At 54.4% G+C, this 7846-nt stretch overlaps 1 pseudogene; it reads right to left on the bottom strand.

Moving 5' to 3' along the window:
• Nucleotides 1-7101: 7101 nt before the first annotated feature.
• Nucleotides 7102-7265, bottom strand: LOC121854864 (annotated as a pseudogene).
• Nucleotides 7266-7846: the final 581 nt, after the last annotated feature.

The raw sequence follows: 7846 nt of genomic DNA, 5'->3' as shown, positions 1-7846 counted from the left end.
GGCGCACTTTGCTGGTTGTGCAGCCAGACCTCTTGCTTGAAGGAATTCATCTAACATGGCAAGGTTTCTCCTCATACCCAGATTGGATTCAGAGACTTCTACCAGGTCATCAGCAAATCCGGTTACTGCAACGTTGGTGTGTTCGTCGAAGCGGTAACCAGTCGCTTGGCCTAGTGATGCCAGGTATTCGTCCACCACTGAACAAAAGAGGAAGGGCGAGAGTGGACAACCCTGTTTAACTCCTCTAGTGATGGAGATAGTCTCTGATTCTTCCCCGTTGACACAGATCTGGGTCTCCAAGCCGTCATACAAGTCCTGCACAACGCCTAGAATATGCTGTGGTGTATCTAGCCTGCGGAGAGCTCTATTGAGAGAAGAGTGCGAGATGGTGTCGAAGGCCTTTGCAACGTCTATGAAAGCAATATAGACGTTCCTCTTCTCTCTACGGGCGTGTCTGATGATCCCTTCTATGAGTGCGAGGTTTTCCCCACACCCGTCGACTTCCCGAAAAGCCTTTTGGCTAATGCTGGTGTCCGCATTCTTGCTCAACCTGTGTGCCAGGATCTTGCAATATACCCTAAGGAAGTGTGACCCGATGGTGATGGGTCGCCAGTTGGATGGATTTCCTAGGGGCGACTTCTTGGGGAGCATAGTTGTTCTGCTCATTTTGGTCCATGGGGGAACCCTTGCCAGGTATAGCCACACATTAAAGACCCTGCCCAGAACTCCTGATCCAAGTCTTTGTAGGGCTTTGGAGTCTAACTCTGGGTTCTCAGGGCCTGTTGCCGTCTCAGGTCCTCGTAGTGCTGCCAGAATATCCTCCTTGGAGATTGGCAGGAGAGTGTTTAGCATGTTATCATTGTTTTTTCTGGTGTATGGCAAGTTGTCAGGGGGAGATGGTGCGGAGAACCTGGGTCTATATTCGCTGTCAAATTCAGCGACCGTAGGTGTCTCCCCCTCGAATTCCACAGCATCAATGATCTTTTTAGCAAGCTCTTTGGGGTTTCGTTGGTAGGCCCTTTGTGTACGTGCATACTCCCTCTTCTTCCGCACTTTCCTAGGAAGATGTTGTTCCCTAGGTTGATTATTGGTGGTGGTACTCCTCCGAGGTTGTCTCCTTCCGGTGAAGAGCCTCGGTCTGTGCTGCCTGAGTGCTGTCTCTAAACCGTCCAGTACTGCACCATAGTCCCCCTCCGTTAGGTCTTCGGGAGCGGGGATGTTGTGCAACACCTGGTTAAGGTCAGAGATTAGCGTGTTAGCCTCCTCCTCCTCCTCACTGAGCGTCCTGAGATACTCCCACAACCTCCTCCTAGCCTCGAGCTCATGGTCCAGTTCTTCTTCTTCAGATTCGCTGGAGGAGTCGTCTGGATCTGATGGGTTGGGGTCGTTCCCTCCTTGGGGAAGGTTTTGGGGGTTCGGGGCATCTTCGTCACCTAGGTCAGGGTGCGGATGTAGCCTCTGTTGGTTGATGTTCGCAAGGCTTTCTTGTACAGCTGTTTTGTACTTCGAGATTCTTCTCATTGCTTTGAGCCTTTCTAGGCCAATTGAACCTCCAGGAAGACTTTCCAGCAAGAGCTGGTTGATAAAGGTTGTCTTCCTGCCGGACAGGAGGATCCGTACTTCTTCCTCGGCAATTAATGCAACCTCTTGAGGCGAGTATGGTACCCTTTTAGCTGGTTTGAGTGCCTTGTTATACATTTCCTTGTGCGTTAGTCGAGTGTGCTGGGTGAGGCCCCTCGCACTTAAAAATGTTCTCCCACAAACATCACACTGATGCATCTTAGGGTCGGCACGAGGTGGTGTCTTGCTGCGATCTTTGGATGGTAGGGTGCAGCTTAGTGTCTCGTCGAAACTGTCGGGACAGCTATTCCTACAACATTCAAGGAAATGTTTTTCACACCTTTCTGGCTTGCTGACTGCCATTTTGCAATTGCCACATCTGATGGTCACTACCCGATGGTGTTTGGCCCGAGCATGCCTGATGTACTTGAGGATGTTGTGGTACACCTCGGTGCAATGGGCACAATTGATTGTAACTAAAGCGCAGCATCCATAATATTCAATCTCATTCGCCGCTCTGCTAACAGACGCGTCCAGTTGACTTCTACTGGTCTGATTGGGGTGATCCTTGGCTTCTATCTGAACAGAAGCCGTGGTGTCTGAAGGACTTAATGGGCCTGGGGGCTTGCCAGGTTTCCCATCCTTCACCAGAGATACTCCCCTAGAGAGAGCCCCGTCTGACTGGGGCGTACTATCTCCGAGATACTGCCATTCCCGGGACGGTGGGGGGTCACGTGGTGCCCCTGCAACCACGGACCCCGCCCTCCTAGTGTGAGGACCTCGCCCGCCGGCGCAGCCCCCACCCTCCGTCTCCTCCGGACTCACACTCTGTTTTGATAGCACACGCTTTTGCCGAACAGCTAAGCTGAACGCCCGACTCTCGCCTGCCTTGGAAGCTTAAGGCTCCACTGACGGTGGGCACGGTTCGATAGTTGCGTTGAACATCAGCTTAACTTTAAAACACAATAACCGCTTATCCGAGGACACACGGAATTACAACCTGGATTCTGAAAGCTGAATTGCAACTACCCTTTGGAGAGTCATAGTTACTCCTGCCGTTTACCCGCGCTTGGTTGAATTTCTTCACTTTGACATTCAGAGCACTGGGCAGAAATCACATTGCGTCAACATCCATCAAAGACCATCGCAATGCTTTGTTTTAATTAGACAGTCGGATTCCCCTGGTCCGTGCCAGTTCTGAGTTGATCGCTGGGCGCCAGCCGAAGGGGGATTGTAGTGAACCGAACGGCCCCGCCTCCCCCCCGCACCTCTTACTACAAGAGCTTTGGAGGGACGGCGAACACCGCCCGAGAACACGCCCACGCAGCCTAGCGCGTTCCACGGAAGGGCCGGAGGTACGCCGGTCCGAGCTCGGTTTAGAGAGGCGCTAGGCCACAGCAGCGCGCCCCGCACGAGAGAGGAGCACACATGTGCGACATCATCCCACGCCGGACGAACCACGGCAGTTTGCCCTAACGTCCCTACCGTCACCTTGCCCAGTCCTGCGCCCGAACCCAGGCCCGCTTCCCCCACAGTCCCGACTGGCCCGATCCTCAGAGCCAATCCTTATCCCGAAGTTACGGATCTAATTTGCTGACTTCCCTTACCTACATTAGTCTATCGACCAGAGGCTGCTTACCTTGGAGACCAGATGCGGTTATGGGTACGCACATGCCCGAACAGCAGACGCCGCCGGAAACGAGTTCCGACAATGCTGCCTGGGATAACCACCCTCGCATTTTTCACGGACCGGCGGTGGCACTCGGGACGCCGCAAGAACCGCTGCTCTCTACGGCTAACCGTCTTACCAACACCCTCTCTCTGAATGAGAGATTTCTAGGGCCACGGCGCCTTAAACAGAAAAGAAAACTCTTTCCCGGACCACTGCCGGTGGACGCAAGCTGGTTTCAGTTGCCAGGACCCTTCGCGGGCATGTAGCATTCCCAAAGGGCGCACACACACCCGCTAGGGTTCCAGGCCTGGTTACGGAATAAGTACCGTATTCCCTTTCGCCACTCATCCTTTGGCCTTTCACTTTGTTAGACTGTGTTATATAAGACCGAGGTAGATAGAAAGATAGAACCCCTACTTAGTTCTTCTTCTTCTCCTCTGCTCGTGTTGCATTTGCCTCGAGCGTGGATCAGGCCTTAGCCCTGGGCTTAGGAGCGACTAACCCATGTCCAACTGATGTTCACATGGAACCCTTCTCCGCTTCGGTCATCAAGGGAGTCTCTCTCGAGTATTTGCTACTACCACCAAGATCTGCACCAGTGGCGGCTCCAGGCCGGCCCACGCCGAAACCCTTCAGCGCTCACCACTGCGACCCTCCTACTCACCGGGGCTTCGAGACCTCGCCTTGAGAGCGAGGCCGGTAGTGCGCCCGGCGGTCGAGTATCGGGAAAATGCTTGAGCGCCATACCATTTTAAGGGCTAGTTGCTTCGGCAGGTGAGTTGTTACACACTCCTTAGCGGATTCCAACTTCCATGGCCACCGTCCTGCTGTCTATAGCAACCAACGCCTTTCAATGGGATCTGAATGAGCATTCATTTAGGCCCCTTAACTCGACGTTTGGTTCATCCCACAACGCCAGTTCTGCTTACCAAAAGTGGCCCACTAGATACTCAGATTAGTCGCCGGAGCTTCATCCCTACAAGCAAGCTCGGCATCTCACCCATTTAAAGTTTGAGAATAGGTTGACGACGTTTCGTCCCCAAGACCTCTAATCATTCGCTTTACCGGATGAAATTCACCCTGCGAGTTCCAGCTATCCTGAGGGAAACTTCGGAGGGAACCAGCTACTAGATGATTCGATTAGTCTTTCGCCCTATACCCAGCTCCGACGATCGATTTGCACGTCAGAATCGCTACGGACCTCCACCAGAGTTTCCTCTGGCTTCATCCTGGCCAGGCATAGTTCACCATCTTTCGGGTCCCAACATATATGCTCATGGTACTTGCCGACTGCCCGCGAGCCTGCCCCGGTGCGCCTCCGCCGTTTACCGACGGCCCGCTTCCGGGGACGGACAGCACCGCGGCGTCTTGGCAAGTCCCGGGCCTGCGCTCCCCCCTCCCATGAGGGGAAATTAAACTTGGACCATCGCTCTGACGACCTCCACCAGAGGCAACGTCTAGAGACGGGGGAAAGTATCTCACCCCGCTTGTCGCGGCGTGGGCGAGGCCGCAGGCAGCCGGTCAGGGATCGGCCCAAGACGCACCGGAGAGCCTGTTACAGCTGCCCCGGGCGCCCGTCACTTTCATTTCGCCTTTGGGTTTAGTGAGCCCATTGACTTGCACACATGTTAGACTCCTTGGTCCGTGTTTCAAGACTGGTAGGGTGGATCACCGACCTTTTGCATACCGCGAGAGCAAAACCGCCGCCGAAGCGGCGGCAAGCTCTTCTCGACGACCGTCGCAGGGCAGCCATGACACCGGTGGTTCCCCCCGTCGCGCGGGTCTCCCCCCCAGACGAGCTGAGAGAGAGTCAGCGGCGAGGTACCAGTCCGACCGGGCCTTCGACGTCCCCGGCAACGGGTCGCGGTGACCCACTACGAGGCGAAATACGCCCGCCGACGCCAGCGTGAGTGGGGGCTCGCCCAAACATTTTTGGGTCGCTCAATTACAACACCCCACCCAGCCGACAGCCGACGAGCTGAATCCCCTCAGTTCGACCTCCGAGTTTCCACCCGTTTGGCTCTTAACAGTTTCACGTACTCTTGAACTCTCTCTTCAAAGTTCTTTTCAACTTTCCCTCACGGTACTTGTTCGCTATCGGTCTCGTGGTCATATTTAGCCTTAGATGGAGTTTACCACCTGCTTTGGGCTGCACTTTCAAGCAACCCGACTCTGCAGAGAGGCCCTTTCCGACCGTCCCATCTGTACCCTCACGGGCGCCGCCATACGGGCCTGTCACCCTCCATGGGCAGTGGCCGCTTTCAAGCTTGACTTAGACGGTATGGGACGGCGTGCTGGACCCTCTGAAACGCAACACCCCTCGTGCCCGAAGACATCGAGGTTATGCGCTGGGCTTTTCCCGGTTCAGTCGCCCTTACTAAGGGAATCCCTGTTGGTTTCTTTTACTCCGCTTATTAATATGCTTAAATTTGGCGGGTAGCTCTCTCCTACTACGAGGTCGATCGTGGTCTCATCATCCTTAGGGGGAACATGTTCCCCAACCACGAAGCAGAAGACGCTCTGCCACCGACTTTCTTCACCACCGACATTACCACGTGCTGCTGCAAAAGACATACACAGGAAGGTTTGAGGGGCTTGTCGCAGGGGTACCAAGCGGCCATGGCGCCGGTACTCCCACCCCTGACTCCGTTCCTTCTAATTCTTAAGACTGAGAGAGAGAGAGGAAGGTTTGAGGGGCTTGTCGCGAGGGTACCAGCGACCATGGCGCCGGTACTCCCACCCCTCACTCCGTTCCTTCTTATTCTTAAGACAGAGAGAGAGAGAGAGAGAGGAAGGTTTGAGGGGCTTGTCGCGGGGGTACCAGCGGCCATGGCGCCAGTACTCCCACCCCTAACTCCGTTCCTTCTTATTCTTCTGCTTCTTAAGACAGAGAGAGAGAGATAAAGGAAGGTTTGAGAGGCTTGTCTCGGGGGTACCAGCGGCCATGGCGCCGGCACTCCCACCCCTGACTCCGTTCCTTCTTATTCTTCTTCTTCTGACAGAGAGAGGAAGGTTTGAGGGGCTTGTCGCGGGGGTACCAGCGGCCATGGCGCCGGCACTCCCACCCCTGACTCCGTTCCTTCTCATTCTCAACGAGCAGCTTAGGTGCTCGGCCCTCTCAGCAACATCAATAGTGGTAAATAGCCAATAGGAAAAATGTTCCAGCAGAACATCTCTCGCAGAGTCATATACACAGTTTTAATGCATATACGCTCGTGTTCCGCCCTTACTCGGCCGCACCTTTGCCGCTTAAACTTTGACCTCTTTCCCCGTTCCCGCATGCCACAGCAGTGGCACTTGTTTATCCGGAGAAAGAGAGCGAGAGTCGCAGTATTAATTGGCGTGAGTGGCCTTTCCGGCTGCAGAACTAGTGCTCTATCCCGGAGAGCGCCGTTATGAGGCGCAACACCGTCTATCACCGAGGTGATAGACGAAATTCCGGCGGGGCTTACTTAAAAGATATCCGACCCGGTTTCGCTTCCTCTTCGTGGGATGGAGTGCTTCTTCTCCGAGAGAGAAGGAGGAGGACGTGTGCCTCTTGGAACATGTGCAGCATCAGCCATGAGCGGCCGACGGCCATTCGTGTCTCTGTGGACAGCAGGCAAAAGAGCGCCTCCAGTTATTTGCGAGGGCGACAACTGTCGTCGGGACTGGACACACACACATGTGTGTGTGCCAGGCTTTGTTGTGGTTGAATGTGGGTGCGCCAAGTCCATGGACTTGCTAGTGATAGGCTTGTTTTTAAGGGCACGCCTCGCGCAAGGCGCGGGCGATTAAACCCCAAGGCGGAAGCTCGGTTCGGGTTACCCTCGTGTCGGGAAGACAGTCAGCAGGCACCGAACTCGCAGCAACCGATGGATGTATATTTCCGACCCTCGTAGAGGAGTGGCGGCGACAAGCTCATATGGCTGCCGCCGCCACAATATGCATTCAACTTGTCGATGTATCTGGTATTCTTGCGATTCACATACCGACACGCAGTTTGCTGCCGTCTTCATCGACCCACGAGCCGAGTGATCTCCCGTTAAGAGTTGTGTATTTGCCATTTGCTCTTTTTGCAACTAACCATCACAGGTCGAGTCTCAATGAAAGGGTTTGACAGACATAGCCCAAGTTTGTGGTTTGGGTTTGGCCGGACGGCTTGTTGTTGTTTTTTGACACTAGAATTTCACTCTTTTTGGGTCAAGAGGCTTATTCGCCGGTAGTAAGGAGCGGACGGGCAGCCGTCCAAAGCCCGGTCCGTCCTCCTTCGGTCTTCGCCCGAGTGTGGTCCACCCACAGCGTGGTACCTATTTTTGGTGCGGGGGCCGGGATTGTCCTCTTTCGCTGCTGGAGTTGCCAGAGCAGAGCCCGAGACCGCCCAAATCAGGAGAGTAGTAGTTTTAAGAGCGCCCCATTCTCTTTCTCTCTGTTAATGATCCTTCCGCAGGTTCACCTACGGAAACCTTGTTACGACTTTTACTTCCTCTAAATGATCAAGTTTGGACATCTTTCCGTCAGCTGGAGGCGACGACCCCAGAAAACCCTCACTAAATCATTCAATCGGTAGTAGCGACGGGCGGTGTGTACAAAGGGCAGGGACGTAGTCAGCGCAAGCTGATGACTTGCACTTAC

Source organism: Homarus americanus, unplaced genomic scaffold (genome assembly GCF_018991925.1).
Source record: "Homarus americanus isolate GMGI-L3 unplaced genomic scaffold, GMGI_Hamer_2.0 scaffold4373, whole genome shotgun sequence".
NCBI classification, from domain to species: Eukaryota; Metazoa; Arthropoda; class Malacostraca; order Decapoda; family Nephropidae; genus Homarus; species Homarus americanus.
This window is presented reverse-complemented; position numbering and strand designations above follow the sequence as displayed.